The sequence below is a fragment of the Heterocephalus glaber genome, unplaced genomic scaffold (assembly GCF_053883595.1).
Source record: "Heterocephalus glaber isolate CG9 unplaced genomic scaffold, H.glaber_assembly_v1.0 deba00001429, whole genome shotgun sequence".
NCBI lineage: Eukaryota > Metazoa > Chordata > Mammalia > Rodentia > Bathyergidae > Heterocephalus > Heterocephalus glaber.
This window is the reverse complement of record NW_028258294.1, coordinates 28,722,188-28,741,395: the sequence shown is the minus strand read 5'-3', so window position 1 is coordinate 28,741,395 and position 19,208 is coordinate 28,722,188. Positions and strand designations below refer to the sequence as shown.

Here is a 19,208-nt window from a genome sequence, read left to right as displayed (position 1 = left end):
ACGGAGCTCTATAGAGCTAGAGGCTAGCTTGTATCCAGTGACTGTTGCATTCCCAAAGCTAACAGAGTATCCACCCATAGAGTAGATGCTCCATATCCATTGAATAACAAACAATGTAATAAAAGGTGGAGCAATGGATACCAGGCAGGCTTAAGATGCAAACACTGGTGGGTCTTCTCTTTCAGCCATGTTGTAGGTGCCCCCAAAGGAGGCTTCTGCTTTCTGAGTCCTTCCAAGGGCACAATTTCAGCAGCAGATCATATGCCATCATTTAAGAGCACATCCTGTTTCATTGGGTTTTATGCTATTATCTGATCACAAGGATCAGGTTTCACCATTTCCAGTTGACCTGCCCCTAATTTAAAGCATAAATTGATCACTTGACTCACCCTCTTTTTAGTCAGTAAATCCTTCTAGATAAGACCGAGGGAATTCCTGCCCAGCCTGAACCATGCTCCCTTCATTCATCCATTATACAGTTTTTCCTATCCAAGCAGAAGTGTTTCTCTGTGTCAGTTTCCTAGGGCCTACACACATATAAGTGTAATGGGGAGACATATTTTCTGTGTCCTGTGTAGTGACTTTGGCTTTGGCTTGAAACTCGGCACTGTCGCTTGAAATTTATTCCACAAGATCCACTTGCTTTTGCCCAAATCCCTCTTATTACTGGACCCTTCTCTGTTCTGGGCCTCAAGCACTCTCATCAACTGAGCCTCTGATCTTGGTTAGCAATGAACCATACTTATTAGGCCACACGTGCTAAAACAATAGGTGAGTTTGAGTTTCACTTCTTCCATTTGTCAGCCATGTGATTTTGGTCAATTGATTTAGCCATTCTACACTTAATTTTCCTTGCTTGTATGGTGGATTTAATAATGGTGCCTTTCTCTCTCTTTTTTTGTTTTGTTTTGTTTTGAATGTATTTCATCTTTTGTTTTTGCACTTTATTAAATTATTTTATTGGTACATTGTAGGTATACAACACATTTACATTTCTCATTGGGAATTGTACCTTTACATAATGCATCTTGGTTCTTATTTTTTCCCCATTCCTAGCCCTCCCTTCACCCCCTCCACCCTTCCCTATTTACAAAGACTTTATTTCCATTTTTTCCATTTCTCAGCAGTTTTCCTTTCCCTTCTTTCCTTTCCTCTGCCCCTCCCACTACCCCTACCCCTTTGGACCTTTTCTTCCTATTTTACATTTTCAATTATTCATTTTAATCATTGGTACATTTTAGGTATACAATATAACGACATTCATCATTGGAAATTTGCACCTTTACATAGTCTCTCTTGGTTCTTACTTTTCACCCTTGCCCAGCCCTCCCTTCAACTCCCCCATTCTTCCCTATTTACAAAGATTTTGTTCCTATTTTTCCATTTTCTCATATTAATCCCACTCCCTTCTATCCTTTCCCCTAGCCCTCCCACTTCCTTCCCCTTTGCCCCTTTTCTTCCTATTTCACATTACCTATTATACATGGAGTACTACTCAGCCATAAAAAATGAGAAATTAGAGAGATTTATAGCTAAGTGGATGCACATTGAGGCAATACTCTTAAGTGAAATAAATAGGACACACATGTATAAATACCGAATAGTTTCTCTGGTGTGAGAAACTGAAAGTGTAAATAAGGACTAAATGGTGCCTTTCTCATAAGGCCTAAATGAGATTATACAAGTAAAGGGCCTTGCATGTAGTAGATGCTCAAAAATATTAACTGTTGCAGCATTGTAGTTCCACTCTCTTCTGTGGGGGCATGTTTTAAGACCTTCAGTGGATGCATGAAGCTTGAAACTTCAGATAGTCCTGGACCCTGTATGTACTGTGTTTTTTCCTATACATATTACCTATGGTAAAACTTAATTTATAGCTTAAGCACAATAAGAGATTAACAGCAAATAATAATGAAACAGGACAATTACAGCAACATATTATAATAAAAATTATTTAAAACATATGGATTATTTATGTCTGAAATTTTCCCTTTAATATTGTCAGTCTGTATCTGACCTATGGTAGATGCAGCCATGGAAAACTTTATTAAGGGGACTCCAATACTAAGGTCTTTCCAGTTCTTCTCTTTTAATTTGTGACCAAGAGTCATGAAACTGGGGTTTCAGATTCAACTCTTATATTTCCCGGCTTTGTGACCTTGAACGCATCACTTAACCTTTCTGACCTGTAGTTTGTTATGAGCATAAGAGGCACAGACATGCCACCTCAGGTGCTTCTGTGGAGACAAGAGATCTGTGTGAAAGTACATCTACACCGTGGAGTACTGTACAGGATGAAATAAGCAAGCTGCAGCTTCACACAAATGCATGTGTGTATCTCAAATAAATATTGAATGTAAGAAACTACAATAGCACACATACTTTTGTTTTCCAGGTTCATCCAAAGGATTGTATGTTTTAGAATTCCATTTTTAATGCTGAATAATATTCTATTGTGGATGTATATGTATATACCACAAACTATTCATGTTGATGAATACTTGGGTTATTTTCACCTTTTCACTATCATGAGTAATGCTTCTATGAACATGGATGTACAAATATGTTTCAGTCTCTGATTTTAGTACTTTTGTGTATGTATATGCCTACAAGTGGAATTGCTGTAACTCTTTCTGCTTTTAAGCCAAAGGAATGGACTTCCTCCCCTTACTAAAATTTTTGTATAATTCGCAGCTGATGAGAGGGATAAATATTGAGGTGTTGGATGAAGCAAGGAAGTGACAGAAGCCTTGGCCATTCAAAACAGAAGTGAGAGGCAAATGGAAGTTGGAATTCCTTGGGTCTCATCTCAGTTCCTGTGTGTCCCAGCATGCACTGTGGCTCCTTGTGCCCAGAAACCAGGGTGGCATGGGAATAGAAACCTCCTCATTAGCCTGGAAGAGAACAGACAAGAGCAAGTGGGCTATGCCAGAGAACTTAGAATCATCTCAGCAACAAACAAACAAACAAACAAACAAAAACAACAAAAAAACCTAGGGGACAAGAGGATAATTTAAAACTAGAAAACAAATTTCCATTAGCCCTCCTCCCTGTCTAGCTAGGTGAAAGGAGGTGAAAGGTGAGGGAGTCAGAAGGAAGAGAAGGAGTGGGAAGAGATCAGGGGCAGGATGGAAAAAGTAAAGAAGGTAGGACCTGAAGAGGTAGAGAGAACAAAGAGCAAGAAGACAGTACAGAAGGAATAGTATTTTCTGGGGGGAAAGAGCATCAAAAGTGGACATCTCTGGCAATTGCTGCTGGAGTCCAGAGGAAAATAACACCCCGTCCATCTCAGTGACTGGCACTGTATTTTATGGGGCCTGAAAACATAAATGCAGCAGCACTGACAGAAGCAGGCATATTTAAATCAGTGAAACAGAACATTCCTCAGCCTGACCCTCCGGGAGTGCATTCCTACCTAATATATTATTGACAGGGCTGACTTTTATCAAGACGTTTGGGCCTACTGTGTAATAAATGTGTATCGTCTGCTCTTTATCACCCATTATCTCATGAAAATAATTGTCTTAATTTCATTGTTAAAGTGATTAATAGGGCAAGTGTTAAAGGAAATTAATACTCAAAAGGAAGAATAACTCTAGGCAAAAAATAACTCCTCTGAATTGGTCTGGTGGTAAAGTTAGGGATTTTGTAGTTAATGAGCCTTAGAGAGTTAAATATAGACTCACCCAGGTGAGTAGCCAACTATGAGAGAGTGAGAACAAGATGGGAGAGATGGGGAGCTTGGAGAGAGGAAGAGAGAGTTATCTATGTGTCTGTGCCCACTCTCTGTGAGCTCATGGAGGGGAGGACAGTCCTGCAGGCTTCTCTGATCTGATGGAGCCCCAGATAGTGCCTGACCCCTGCATGGTGCCAGGAACTCAGGGCTCTATTCAGCCTGGTGTCCATGTGAGCTCCATCAGTAAGAGATGGCAGTGGCTCTTGCCAACTGGGGTTCTAGATTGAAGCTGCACTGTTAAAAATGGAAGTGGAAACAGCCAGGAGCAGACTGCTTCGCTGCCTCTCTGAAGTGAATAAGGGAAGTCAGCATGCTCTTCTTCTGTGTCCAGCTATGCTCCTTCTACCTCAGTGGCTGAGGCCTTGAGTCCTGTGACCAGGAAACTGAAAAGACAGCTCTGGGCCAGAACTGGTAGCTGATGCCTAGAGGGCTTCTAGTCTGGACCAGGTATTCCATCCCTAGAGGAGTTTTCAAATGGGAAATTGTGATTACCTTTGAAAAATTTCTCTTTATTTCATTTATTCCATGTTTATTAAGCCCCTGGGGTATAGCAGAGTCTACTGTAACAATTGAGCATAGAAAGACAAAAGGACTTAGCCCTTTAACTTAAGGAGTTTCCAGTCTGATGAACGCAAACATACACAAACAGATAATTACAACACATGCCTTGTCTGTTTAATGCTAACTCTCTTGGAAATTATTTATGTATCTTTTTCTCATATTTTTGAAGTTCCCATAGCCTCTCAACTAACAAAAACTTCTCGAAAGAACTTTCTCTGTGTGTTTGCCTCTAGGAGAAGTTAATGATCTGGAATGTGTGCTACTTATTCTGTGTTGTTACTGCCTGTTATTTTATGTCACTGAAAACGATTGTAATGCTTAGTGGATGACCAAAGGTTCTCAGGGATGGTGGTTCTGCTGCTGAGAAACATGACCACCATTGTGGAGTGTAAAAAGGGGAGCTCTACTGGGTCCAGGTATTTTCTGGGAAAGGAGAATAATAAGTGGGCTTTAGGAAGTATGGAAGGCCTTTGACATTAGGAAGGGCATCATTAATATCATGGCAACCAGGGGGCCTCTGGCCAAAACTTGTGTGAAAGAAGCTGGAAGAAACTCTGGCCCAAGGCATGCCATGACATTAGAGTCTAGAAGAGAACAGGCTAGTACTCATTCCCTGGAGGCCATCTCCACTGAGGCAGTGTGGAGGGCCCCGACACTGCTTCAAGCAGTGCCACACTCTGACCTTCAGCTCTGCCTGACATCTGCTCTGAGGGGCTGATTTTAGCATTGGCCTTTGGAGGGCTGAGAGTTCAGTGGCCACTTCAGCTGCATTTTTGAGGTTTTGTAGAGCTGCTGGGAGCATATAGATGACTAATATATAAAATCAGCATACCAAGGTCAGTGATACAAAGATGTATTCCACTAAGACTTGGTTCCATTTAAAAATGCCCTTTAAAATATGAGTATGGTGGCACACAAATATATGAAAAGTCAAATAAAAAGTCTCCTATGTGCTTTATATGTTGAAATCTGTTGAGGGGTAGGTATATAATTATTATTACAAAATTAAAATGGTGCAACAGCTCATGACCATTCTGAAAGCAAAGAGTTAAATGGAAAATAAAACATACAATGTGTTGGCTAGATAACTTCAGGAAGAAGCTTCTGTCCTTTATGAGGAAAGAAATATTTGTAAAATTTTAAATAACAACACAAGTTGAATGTAGAGATTAGGTTACAACATAATTCTTATCTAGAATTGTTTGCAGCTTTAGTTTTTATCACATTAATCAAAATGACCTTTAAAATTTGTTTTTAGGGTTTTATTTTTAAATTCCATTTAGGTCATAAGTCATTCCTATTTGCAAATTGTTCATGTTTTCAAGTTTGAATGAAGAATATGTCAATCTTAGGATTCTGTGAAAAAAAATCTTAAAAATCATGTGCAACAATATCCATGATAAACCACCCTCTGTCAAGACATAATAAAAAATATGAGCACAAAAGGAAAAAATGTATTGGAAACAACTGGGCCAGGCCCTAAATATAAATACTCTGTTCTGCCACTCACCGCGGTTGAAAATAAGAGCCCCTCAGAAGCTTAAGGACTGTGGTAGGATCAGACAGCTCCTTGCTCCTGAATGATAATGTATGAAATGTAACAACTAAAAATTTCTAGTGATACAATTATAGTAATGACTATTGCTGGTAACATTTCAGACTTGTTCTTGAATTTCAGACACTCATGCCATAATGGTGATATTTGGTTCTGGCCCAATGCTGATTTTAACATTTGGGGTTTGGTCTAAGTATGAGTCATGTTTGTCTGAGAGATGGTCTAACAGGCATGATGGTAATGTGAGTGAAGTTGTACCTGAGGGTCTGGGAGGGGTAGGGAAGATTTCATCTAGAAGCTGAAATGAGACCAGTGGATGGGTTTAAAACTGACTGGAGAACAAACAAGGGTAGCACACTGTAGGAAGAGGGAACGTTAAAAAAGTTTTGAATACCTTTTGAATGTCAGGCACTGCTTTGGTATTTTCCACACATTATTTTTTTAATCCTGAACCAATAGTATGTAGTAGATATTCTTTTCTCCCCCTCAAGGAAGAGCAGAGGGACTCAGAGAGGGGAAGCCACTGCCCCCTGCTGCTGCAAGAGTGGCTCCAGAAGACTCTTCCAGCCTCATGGATTGCCTGAGAATGCCCACAGCCCTGTACCCCGACCTGTCCTATCTAGGTTGGTGAACCAGAAGAGCCTGCCTCGGGGCTGAAGAAGTCACTGAGGGAGCCCTGACTTTATTTTTCAGAGCCCTGATTCCTTAGAGGCCCAGCACCTGTGGCTTTATTTCTTACTTGCTCCCTTGTTTCTAACATCATAAGAGCCATCCCCTAAGGCTGCCATTTGCTTTTGTTGGGCAGGCCCAGGACAGAGATCTCTCAGGCCCGAACAGAGCCCCATAGTTTGCTTTGAGGCTAGCTCTCTGGACCTGCCTAGCAGGCCATCCTACAAAGCCCTTCTCTAATGGCCTGCTTCTCCTCAGAAGCATCTCTTTTCTTGAAGTTTTTCTTTTTTCTCTTTTGTCTTTCTTGAAGAAGGCCTGCTGCCTGGCACAGTGATTGTGTTTGGAAATGAGCCTCCTGGGCTTGTGAATAAATTGCATTTTATCTCTCCTTGTCACTTCTGGTTGGGAGAGCACCAGGAGATGAAAGCAGAGACTTCAAAAGGGCTTCTTCTGACACAGAGCCGACTTTCTCATTTCCAATCTCTGCCAGCTATGCTAAACTCGACACCCTGGCAGCCCTGCAGGAACTACACTTCAGCCATCCTGAAGAATCTTCTTGGCCTCCTCAGTGCAGTGTCACTTGGAGGACAGGCTTTCAGGGTACTTGGTGGCCACTGTCTTCAGTGAATCAGCAGAAAAGGCAGGGTTGAATTTTCAGCAAAACTCTGCTTGTGGTAGGTGACTCTGTCCTCCTCCTAGGGAGAAGCTGTCCCCTGTCTGGAGTAGCCCTGTCTAGAGTAACTGAGTGGTTCTACCTGTGTTGTAATCTCAAACTCTGTGCAGCAATACCTTGTGACATTCATTTGAGGAATACTAGAACTCTGACAGGGTGGTCCCAAGTTATACTCCTCTCCTGCACTGCTCAGCACTTGGTTTTGTGCTCAAGGCTGAGGCACTCTCTTGCATGAAGACCCACAATCTGATCTTTCCCTTTATAGGTAGGCATGGATCCAGATTTGGAGACTGGAAAATTAGTCACCCACATACTGGGCAGGTAGGAAAAAGTCTCCCTGAATCCAGGCTCTGAAGGACAAAGCCTTCTCCATCAGACCTGTCTGAAGGGGCTAAGTCAGCTGGAGAACTCTGAGAAGCATGCTGACCTCTGAAATGGGCCATGTTTCCACAAACCTGCCCTAATCTGAAAAAACCACCAGACTCTTTATCCTCAGGATGGTTTCCACTCCTCTCAGGAGCAGCTCAGGCCTGATGAAGTCTCTGATGACTTGACTGTTGAGTATATACCTAGCAATGGGTTAAGAACAGAGGTTAAAATATATTGTAGCTTGAAGGTGGGATGTGCAGGGTTTAACAGTTTGACATTGGAGTAAGAGAACTGGGAGATCAAGTTTTGACTCTGAATTTACTATCTGGAGCTGAATGGTATAGAAACTTTACCTCAGTCTCCACATGTAGAAATAAGGAGAATAATGCCACCTACCTTGTAGCTCTTAAGAAAGTTGAATGGAATCATTCATGCAAAGTACCCAACCCAATACCTAGCACTTTGTTAATGTCCAATAAGTGGTTAGTTTTATTGTTCCTGATACACTCAGTGAGAGAGCACAACTTAATGGAAAGTACGTAGACTTTGTGGAGTGAGAGATCAGGCTTACACCCTACTTCAATCTGTTGGTAGCCATACGATCCTGAGCAAGTTACTTTCTACAACAATGACTACTGCCGCCAGCAGCTACCACTTATTAAGTGCTTATTATGTACTGTGGTGTCTGCAGTACTATCTCATTATTCTTAACAAGGGAGTAAGTCACTTGCTTAAGGTTTGTTGCTGCAAAAATAAGAAATGAGACAAAATCAGCTTTATTCACTTAGGCTATGCTTACATGTACCGGTCTCCTCACCATACAATTTCCTCTAACCTCTACAAGCCTTAGTTTTCCCAGATGTAAAATGAGGTGTTATTCCTATTACTTAGGTTTAAGATGAGAAATAAAGAAGATAACAGATGTAAGACCTCCAACAAAAAAGGAATCTTCCCACTCTAATCACGTCAAGAAGAAGCATTTTATGTTAACAATTCCAAGGTATACCCTGGGAGGGGAAGGAGAATTTACAGGTCACTGACTCTAACCTCCTTCAATCTGATAGAAGAGAGGTGGCTGGCAGGGTGGACATGGCCTGGCTAATTTCCCAGAGAGGAAAGAACAGAATGTTCCAGAAGAAGAAGATATCAGACAGGAACTTGAGGACTGTATTAGGAAAATGTATGGATGTCAGGTGCCAGGGCTTCCAGCAGACACACTTTGGCTAGGGAGGACCTGTGCTGCCTTTGCAGGGGTGTTATAAGTTTTCTGTCACCCTGAGACAAGCCCCAGCCTATCTTAACCTACTCTGACTCCCTTAAAACCTGGTCACGCAACCACAGCCTTCTGGGACCACATCTGCCCTCTCTATAGGAGCCCTTGCAATCCTGGCCCTGACCTCCCCATTAGTTGTAACCAGGTCATGCTCCTCTTCCTGGGGAGGCATGGAAATTCATCCAGCCTTAGTCACCTGAGGTTTAGAGGGACAACAGGAGCTATGTGAAGCCAGAGAGCTGCCATATGTCACCACAAGTAACAAATTCACAAGAGTGAAAAGAAAAAGAGTCCTGAATACTGAAGGCTGTGCAGCTGTGGGAAGTAAAGTTTCCAGAATTGCAATGAGCAGCCTTGTGCTGGAGTTTTATGTCATTTTCTTTCAATTCCATTTACAGTTATTTCTTGTTTTTATATCATGTTTTATTGAAATCTATTTTTTACTTTAATGCTTGAGGCTCCATCCTGGATCTTTCCCTGCTCCCCCCATCATTTGCCTCCTGAGCACGTGAAAGCTCCACATTATGCAAACACCACAGAAAAAGGATTTGAAGCATCATGGGGCTTTTGTTCCTTTCTGTATTTCTCAGTGATGAGTATTTACTTTTGTGAAACGAGGCTGGCAATGTAGCCTTGCAACCTGGGCTGTATTTCAGAATCCACAGACAGGTTTGCTGGCCTGGGGCAGAGGACTGCTCTCTCTTGTCTTTGTAATTCTTTAGGGAGCATGGCTCTGCCATACCTGTCCTTGCTATGAGTCTCAGGGCACCTAGCACCTAGATTCTGAGCCAGTCAGACTGAGATCTTCACTGCTCTGGCCCATGCTGGTCACTGTCATCTCCATGCTATTGGCTGACCATTCTTTTGGTGCTCATCCTGATCTTCCTCTCCACATTTATTCCACCTTCTCTAGAAAAGCTCCCTGGCCCACACTAACTGCTCCTTATATTTTTTAAACTGTGGCTTTTTGAGCACTTTGCCCAATGTCTTATGTCAGTATTAACTTCAAAACCTAGTGGCTTGTCCCTTGATGGAGTTTTTACAAGAATGTTGTAAGTAGAATCTGAATATGGTCCCACAAGGGCTGTATTTTTAAATATTATTTAGTCTTTGTGATCTAAGGTAACTCACTTAATCATTTTGTACCTCAGTTGCCTTATCTATAAATTGGAAATCATAATAGTAGTAGTTCAGAAGTATACTATGAAAATTAAATGAGTTAATATAGAGAGCTTAGAACAGTGTCTGGCAATAAGTAAGTGTAACATAAATATAAATTTTTATAATTACTAGTTCTGAATCATAGAAATAAACTCAAGACAGCTTACATTATTTTTTCAAAAGAAAGAAAGGTTTATTTTGGCTTACAGTTTCAGTGGTTTCAGTCCATGGTTGCTTGGCCACGATGCTTTGGACATATGGTACATTATGGTGGGAGTGCATGTTGCAAAAGGCCATTCACCTCACAGTAGTCAAGAAGCTAAGAGAGAGACAAAGAAAAGAGAATGGAGTTCCAGTATCTCCCCAGTGACCTAACCTCCTTCCACTAAGCTCCACATCCTGAAGGTTGTGCCACAATGCCACAGGATGACAACCAAGCCTTTAACTATGAGCCTTTCAGGGACATTTCCAAACCATAGCATTTATGTTGTACAATATGACATTTTTGAAATATGAACATATCATGGAATGGTCAAGTAGCATATATATTACTTCTCATATTTATTTGTAGTAAGAACACTTAAAATCTATTCTTGAAGCTATTTCAAGTATACAACTCATTGATATTAACTATAGTTATCCATAGTCAATTATAGTTCTACAGTGGATGTCTGAAACTGATTCCTTTTGTCTAATTGAAATTTTATATCCTTTGACCAATGCCTCTCCAATCCCCACCCTCCTACCTGGCCCAGCCCCTAGTAACCACTCTTCTTATGAATTTGTCATTTTTAGATTCCACAAAGGAATGAAATCGTGAAAGACTGCTCACATTTTAAAAGTATAATTTATTATTATACTGAAGGTTGTACCAATGTCTTGTAGAACCCAAGGGCAGGAATATATCTGAGACTCAGGTGGGCACTGATGCCAGATGAAAGATTTGTTCCAGCTTATTTTGTGTCATCTTCCTTCTCTGCTTCTTGGACCTCCAGCAGAAAGCCTACTCCATAGTAGCTCTTGAGTTATAGCACAGTGAGGGTCCAGTCATGGACTCCAGTCATGTGGAGAGAGTGAAATTCTTTTCACTAATTCCTGGGAGAAACCTCTGAGTGTTCCACTTTGGGTCAGGGTCTCAACATTCATCCAATCAACTCTACCTGAGGGGATGTGGTATACAGTGCAGAATGGATGCAGGGTTAAATGTGGGTAAATGGGTGTTGATCACTGAAAGGAATCAACTCATGAGCCTCTTGAAACTGTTCTCTACTAGTGCAGAGGGTCTGTCTGTAATTCCCTTGTTTCAGTTCATGGTGCCTTACATAACAGGTGTTGATTATAGATTAGCCAAAGCTGAGATATAGATATAAAATACCAGAACTGGAAAGCTGCTCAATTCATGGTGTCCAGGAAACAGAGACAAGGGAGAACCTGGGTCACACCCCCAGTGACCTGCCTTTTCTGATCAGGCTCCACCTCCCAACACAACATTTAGCTACTGAACTCATTAGTGGATAAATCCATTAATGAGTATTGCACCTCCATGACCCAATCACCTTCCACACACATGAAAATTTGGGGGGACATTCTAGGTCTAAACCATACATTGGGTCTGCTAATTAAAGTTGGAATGAGTTAGAGTTGGATAGGTTTCCAGAGCTCCCTTGGGCTTGAAGCAATGAGATGAAGCTATTTCCTGCTTCTTCATGCATCCCTCTCCCCAGCCCTGACATGTGCCAAAATGAGAACAGCATCAATGAGCTCAAATTATAATCTGAACTTTGGAAAAATGCAGTTACCAACAGTCCCTTTGTCCAGATCACCAGCAAAGGCGAGTGCCGCCCACTGGTCTGGGCTTGACCTTCCTTTCTCACAATGAGTCGTCTATCGGGCACTAGGCACTGAAAGTTCCTCTCTGCACCATTACTGCCTGGGCATCAGCCTGGGAGGTCTGAACAGTGTGGCAACAGAGCAGGTGTTGGAAGAATGCCTAGGCTGAGGTCACTTGTAGGGGTGAAATCAGATTCTGGGGAAGTGTGAGGATCACATATATGAGACTATCTCCTTTACCCATGGCCCCAGTTGTCCAGCTTTCCACACTCAGCTGTTCACATCAACAGAGAAAACACCCACAGGTTTTCTGTCCCTACCCTACTTATCTTCATTGTGTAAAGCAGTGATTTTCAGTCTTGCCTGCACATTAGAATTGAGAGGAGCTTTGGAAAAAAATCCTGATTCCTGGGCAGACCAATGAAATCACATTCTCTCTAGACAGGACCAAGCAACTATCAATATTAAAAAACAAAAAACAAAACAAAACAGGTGGTTTCAGGGTGCAGCCAAAGTTGAAGGCATCTGTATTAGAGAATTCGTTCATTCAGATGACACAGCTACTCTTAGATAACTTGAGAAAAATTTTGCTTAAGTGTGTTCTCTCTTGAATAACTGATTGACATGTGAAGAATGTTACACATTCTGAACTCTAGTTTCTTCCCTCCCAATTTCCCTTTCATCATTCTGACTTTTATTCCTTCCAACCATGATTGAGAACTAAGCCTCTGCTTAGCTCTGTACTCAGGATCTTTATTGCATGCAGACCTTTCATTTGTGCCACACTAGCTGGTAATTGTGCTGCTTTATAAAAGTATTTATTGTAAGCTTCTTGCAAGTAGGAGAGATCATTGGTTCTAGTTTTGGTTTGGTCTTTATCTTTCCAGAATTCTTAGTAAAATGGTGACTACTAGTAAACATGGCTGCCCAAAAGAAGAGGAAAGACCATGCTGGCTAAGGGTGGGTTGGATAGTGCCAAGCTGGAGCTACTGAAGGCTGCAGGGTCTCCACCAGCATCCTCATTCTAGAACTGCATGAGACCAACCATGGAGAAATAAAATTTCCATACTCTTCTGCTTTCAGGGTCTTTTCTTTTATATTTGGGGATAATATTAGAAGAACCCTAGAAATGTGTACTGGGAAGTTTTGTGGGTCAATAACAAAGAGGGAAAACTTAATAATAATTACTACCACTCACTGAACACTCAACTTTGTCTGAAACTTTACCTGCAACTGTTCACAATGGTAGTATCGTTTAACATATCTGAAGCTCAGCAAAACTATTTGTCCAAGGCAAATGACAGAGCTCCAAAGAATCATGCAAAGTTAGTATATTCTAAAGCAGACTTCAGGTAAATAGGAGAATCAGACAGGTATTTTGTTTTCATACCCAGTCAACTTTCTTCCTCATATTTAATGATAGTGGTGAGGAAAGGTTTGTTGATTGCCCTAGGGTTGGTTATATCATTATTTTTTTAAAGAGGGACACAAAGCCACATTCTTAAGTCACTTTGGGGATTCAGAGATCAGAGATATATTCTATATGCATAGGATCATCACTGTAGAGATACTGTCATCATCATCATCATTTCCTAGGGTGGATAAATTGGTTGCAAGCAACAGAAACCAACTCAAGTTAGTATGGGAAAACAAGATGTGCTGCAAGGCTATACAGTTGTCTCTTAGGAGCCAAAGAATGTAGCTGGGCTCCAAGAATGGCCAGTATGCTCTGTCTTCTTTCTCCATGTCCTGCTTATCTTCCTAAGTCTTCCTCAGGTTCTATAAACTGGTTTCTTATTCTTTGTAATCCACATTGTACAATGTTGAGTTAAAGTCTGAGTCACCTGGAAAACTTAATTCTCTCTTGCACCATCCCTAATTTATGGTGAAGAGTCCCCAACTGGCACGTGACAGGTCATATGCCTCCTAATGGCAGCACTTTTTCCATCAAGATGGCCAGTGGGGTTCTGGCGTAGGGATACCAACCTTTCTGGGTAGGCAGGAGAAAGGAGGAATGACTATGTCCTGAAAAGTTGCCCCAACTAATAATAATAGCATACATTGTAACTTATTGATGCAAATACCAGATTGGGGTTATACAATTTTGTCTAGATTTATAATAATCATTCCAAGTGTGTATTGTTATCCCCCTTTTACAGAGAAGAAAACTGAGGAAATCAGAAATGATCAAACCCCAAGACACTGATCCTTGGAGGACTGGAATATTTTTGGAATCTTCTGAAGATCATGTTGGGCTGAATGTCAGGTATGTTTATCCTTCAGTGTTTGTTCCTAGATGTGTGTGTGTGTGTGTGTGTGTGTGTGTGCCTAAACGAGTCTGTGTACAGTACTTGCTCTTCAATGCTCTGTGCTGAGATTCTGAGAATGCTCTCTTTTCCATGGCGAAAGAACATTCAGTCTGCTCCTGCCAGCCAGAGTTAGCCAGGGCCAGAAGCCTAGGAGCCTTGGACAAAGACACTTTGTATCCATTTGGAATGCAGTGACCTCATTGTGGCTCTCCTCTGCTGGTTTGGGTTTGTATTAAGCAGAAGAGAAGGAAATTTTGGAATGTAGCTCAGTGCCTGGCCTTTAGAATGGCCTGGGCACATACTCCATCCTCTCTCTTTCTCCGTCAACAAACCACAGCCTCTGGGGTCATTCCTGTGAGGCCAAAATGAATTTTGGACTGAGGCTAGAGGTCCCAGAAGACAATGGAACAGGGAGGCCTGGGAAGAAGTACCCAGGGCTTGAGAAGGAGATCTGGTTTGGATCTGGCCTGCTCAAGCTGGCTGTAGGGCTCTGTACAGACCATCACAGCACTTTGAATATCAGCCCTTCTCCTCAGCACTGTGAAGGGCAAGATGAGGCCCTTAGAAAACTAAGCCCCCAGTTTATGACTTTCTTCCTCCTTCCCCCTGTTCTGGTGGCAAATCCTGGCTTAGAATGAATGCTGCAGGCCAATGTGGCAGCCTTCTTCAGGTATAAGTAGAACACAAAAGATGTCACCTAAGTGCAGTTGTGGGCTGGAGATGAAGGGATATAGGTAAGCTGTGGGTCAAATCAGCTTCATTTTGATTTTGACAGGAAGTTCTGTAGACTACCCAGTTCACTGACTGTTCTCTTCAGGTCTCATTTTCCTCAAGTGTAAAAGAAGACTACCTATCTGGATGCTTCCCAGATTTTTCCCATCTTCAACCTACTATGGATGGCTCAGGAAGCCTGTGGACCCCATCTCTTGCTTCTGTTATGTGTGCACTTCCAACGCATCCATTTTCTAATGATAATGTTTCAACTGTTGTAGTAATAGTACAACTATCAGTGGAGTGTGTGTATGTGTATGAGAGAGAGAGAGAGAGAGAGAGAGAGAGAGAGAGAGAGTCAGAGAAAGAGAAAAATGGATAGTGGGGAGAGAAGGTTGGAGAATGAGAATCAGAACAGGATTCCAGGTATCTGTCATGCATTAATTGGTTCTCATAAACCAAAGCCATCAACCCTTCTGCAGAAAATACAAATCTGGATAATAAACCAGAAGTGATGGTATAAATGCTTTTAAATCCTTCATATTTCAGGCCTTAATCACCCTGTTTGACCCACAGATATTGGCTTAGGAACCAGCATCCTGTTCCTGCTGAAACAGCAAACCTCAGAGACTCAGTTTTCTGGTGATATCTCTCTCTCTCCTCTCTCTCTCTCTCTCTCTCTCTCTCTCTCTCTCTCTCTCTCTCCTGCCAACACCAGTGTCATGCCATAGCCAGTTGTTCTTCTTAATTTTACTTCACAGTGGCTATCTGAAAACATCAGACCTTTCCACAGAACCAAAGGTAAATTGCCTTTCCCATAGAGATATGAGGGGTGTTTGTAAGAGGTGGCTCCTTCTCATAGGAGTAGATTCTGTTAGGGCACTACCTTGCAAGTGAGGTAAGAGCCTGGTTTATTCCACTGGGCTACAATTTCTTTATAATTTGCATTTGGCATTTTACTGAGACTTATAAGATTAGTGGGGAAGAAATGAATTTACATTTGAGGATAAACTGAACACAGACACCAAAATACAATGTAGCCAATTATTAAGAATATTCAGGTATAATGGCCCCCCAGGGCTAGGTGGTAAAGGAGGCTGGAGAAGACGCTGTCCCTTACCTCTGACCTGGAGCCTCCTCCCCTTTATCTAATTGTGAGTTTGAGTCTGTTGTACTCCTCTCTGCCCCTCACTCCCTGCTGCCCAGAAAGGCCTTATATAGGCATTGTGAATGACATCCTGTGGAGCTTGCTCAGTGTCTCTCTGCAGCTGCTCCATATCTAATACATATGAGATAGCTGCTTTGACCAAATAGGATGCATCAATCATCCACTTTCCACTTTTACCTTCAAGCTTCGCTCCTAAGTGTTAGGGCACAGACCTTCACACCACAGGCTTCTGAGAAGGGACACCTCACAAACAGGAAGGTCTCTGCAAAATCCTTTGTGATTAGCACGTCTTTGTTGATGGTGGGAGTCAGTTCCACCATCTCAGGCCCTTCTCCCCGCATCCCCTTTCCTCATCATATATGCATGTTCCCTGCCAGAAGTGGCTGAAATAAAAAGCTGCCCTTTACAGCAAATTCCACATTGTCAATTGTGTATTTAATTTCAATTGTATAAGGAAGTTACCATGAAATGTAGTGAGACTTTATCTTATTTATGTATGAAACCAAGCAGTAAGGCAAGACTAACTACACATAGAAAATTTATAATTTGCTTGGTTTGGGTGAAATGGTTTACAGGTTAAAGTTGTTTAATTCTGACTTTCACCTTAGTGTGCTCAGAAACCTAGACCTCCCTAGGTCAAAGAGGTCTGGATTTGGAGGCATCACGTTCCCAGCTGAATTTACACCAGACTATGAGAGGTCATTGTTTTTGTAATTATCTTCCCATCACTTCAACTGCCCACCTGATTTTTCCACCAGACTCCATCCCCCTGTAGTACCTGAAAAGACTCTCATCTCAATTTTTCATTACCTTAGAGTTGTGACCACTTCATAGCCAGTTCTGTCTCTTGAGAAGCTTAATTAATCGATAATACTACTTCAAACCTGGCAGTGTACTGTGGCAAAAGGACCCTTTCTCCCCACAGATAGCTGTATTGTAGTTTTCTTTCTGCTGTGGATGATGATGTTCCATGGATGAAGTATGGGATTGGAGAATGCTAATATGGCAATGTGTAGGATGTAACAGCAGTGGGGGAAACATCTGGGACGTGCCTTGGGGCCAAGAAACATGAAAGTCAGATAAAAAGGGATAGAAGCAAAGAGATGAGAAGTCACAGTGAAAAAAAAACTACAGGAAAGCATTGATTAAATTGAGAGCAAAAATTTCATTGAACAGGCACAAATATTGACAGGGTCTGGTACTTGGAAAAGTGATTTTGTTCTGATCACTCCTGGCCTTGGATAAAGAGAAAATTCTAATAATTCAGGGGATGCTTTTGATGTTGGAACTTATGCGTGGTACTTTCTAAAAAAGGCTTTGCTTCCTAAAGGATGAGTGTGGGAAAAACTAATTGACAGATCCTCTTATTGTAGGCATGGAGGTCCCTTTGGGGAAGGGGGTCACATTGGATAAATTCAAATCAGTTGCATGCCCAGTGGGAAAGATGAATAAAGTTAGACTATAAATCATGTATGCTTACAATTTTCTTATCCATATGAATTCTGGGAGTCCTCTGTAGGAAAGTTATTGCAAGTCAACTTGCAGCTAGCTCCTTTCTTCTAAGAAGAACTCTCTGCCCCCACCTTATCTTGGTTTTTCATAACTAGGGTGAACAGGTGTCCCAATTTGCTGAGGATGGTTCTCGTTTGCACCTTTTGTCCTGATGTAAATAGTGCTTTTTCATTTTTGTAAGCATCCTGGTTTGGACATCACATATGACGCTCCTATCATAACCTCTGTACTTGTTTATATTGCAGTACCCATTGACCTGTACAGTAATGGATTTATCTGTACTCTTCATTAGATTGAAAGGCCTCTGAGTGTAGACACCAGTCTATCTTGTTCACTGTTGGATCCTCAGTATCTAGTCCTGGACTGGGCTCATTGTTGGTACGTGAAAATATTTATTAGATAGATGGAGAAATATCCAGCAACTGACTCAGACTCTTAAGGGTTGCCTAGCAGGAAATGCTTCATGTATTATTCTGAGCAGCACAATAGTCACATAGTGAATAAGGGAATTGATTAATCATGTACTTTTACCATGTCCACCCTTAGGTAAACTGATTTCTATATGTTGGCAGAGTCCTCTTCTCTTTGCCATTGACTGTCTTCTGCATAGGCAGCCTAGGTTACTCTTTTGTACAGTCATTGCTGTATCTCAGAGCCACTGTGTGCACACGAATCACTCCCTGGAAACGATGCCTTCCTAAAGGCCAGCTGCCTGAGAACAAATAAAGAAGACAGCAGAGGGGCACTGATGGCTGGGTCCAACTTGGTTACTCACTGCATTTATGATCTTGGTGAAAGCCCTTTACCTCCATGGTCTTGAAAGAGAAAAGTCCTTTTCAAGTGTAATCCTCTATAATTCAATGGCTATTCTAGTATTCCTTAATAAAATAGGAACTAAAGTCTGGGAAAAGTGATTGTAATAAAACGTGGAGAGCCAGAGATTGCCTTTAGAGTTGTCCACCTTTGATTCTTGCCCTGCACGTCCTGCCTCAGGCTTAGAACTATGAAAAAGCCTGTACTACTCCATTTCCCATTACTGCAACAAAATATCTGAGGCTGGGTAATACAAGAAGAAAAGTTTCTTTAGCTCTTAATTCTAGAGGTTCAAGGGCATGGCATTGGCATTGGCTCAATTCTAGTTCAAACTTCTCCCTTCTGGCCACCTCTCAGCATGGCAGATGGCATCATGGCAGGAGCATGAGAAGGAGAGATTACACAACAAGATAGGAAGCTACAGTGAGTGGTGACACCTGGATTACTCTTCTATAACAATCCCTGTCAAAGGAACTAACTCAGGGTCCCATGAGAATTAAGTTAACCCATGCTAAGGGAAGTGCCTCCAAAGACCTAATGACTTCCCACCAGCCCTCACCTCTTAAAGGTCCCATGAGCTCTCAGCATCATCACAGTAGAGACCAAGATTTCAACACATGAAACCCTTTGGAGAAATATTCACATTCCATCCACACCATAGGATAGGCTCCAGAGTCTTGGCTGGGAAGGCTTGTTGCTCAGCAGGGCCTTTCTCAGGATCTCCCATTCTCCCCTCAGTACTGACCTTTGAAGAGCCAGGTAGATGTGGGAATTATTAAGGAGGAAACAACCACAGACAATCTTCTGATATCTACCCAGCAGTATCTAGAGCACATCAACGGGCAGAAATCATTCTGAACATGTTGAG

The 19,208-nt window shown here is 41.8% G+C and overlaps 1 protein-coding gene across 2 annotated transcripts in view; it reads right to left on the bottom strand.

The window, feature by feature from the left end:
* Nucleotides 1–430: 430 nt before the first annotated feature.
* Nucleotides 431–19,208, bottom strand: part of LOC110344323 (high mobility group nucleosome-binding domain-containing protein 3-like) — a 638,706-nt gene continuing 619,928 nt past the window's right edge. For both annotated transcript variants that reach the window (XM_087212223.1, XM_087212224.1), the window contains 2 exons: nucleotides 10,205–10,316; nucleotides 431–2,894 (listed from right to left, as the gene is read on the bottom strand). The gene's annotated coding sequence lies outside the window, so the exon portion shown is untranslated. The remainder of the gene's footprint in view (nucleotides 2,895–10,204; nucleotides 10,317–19,208) is intronic.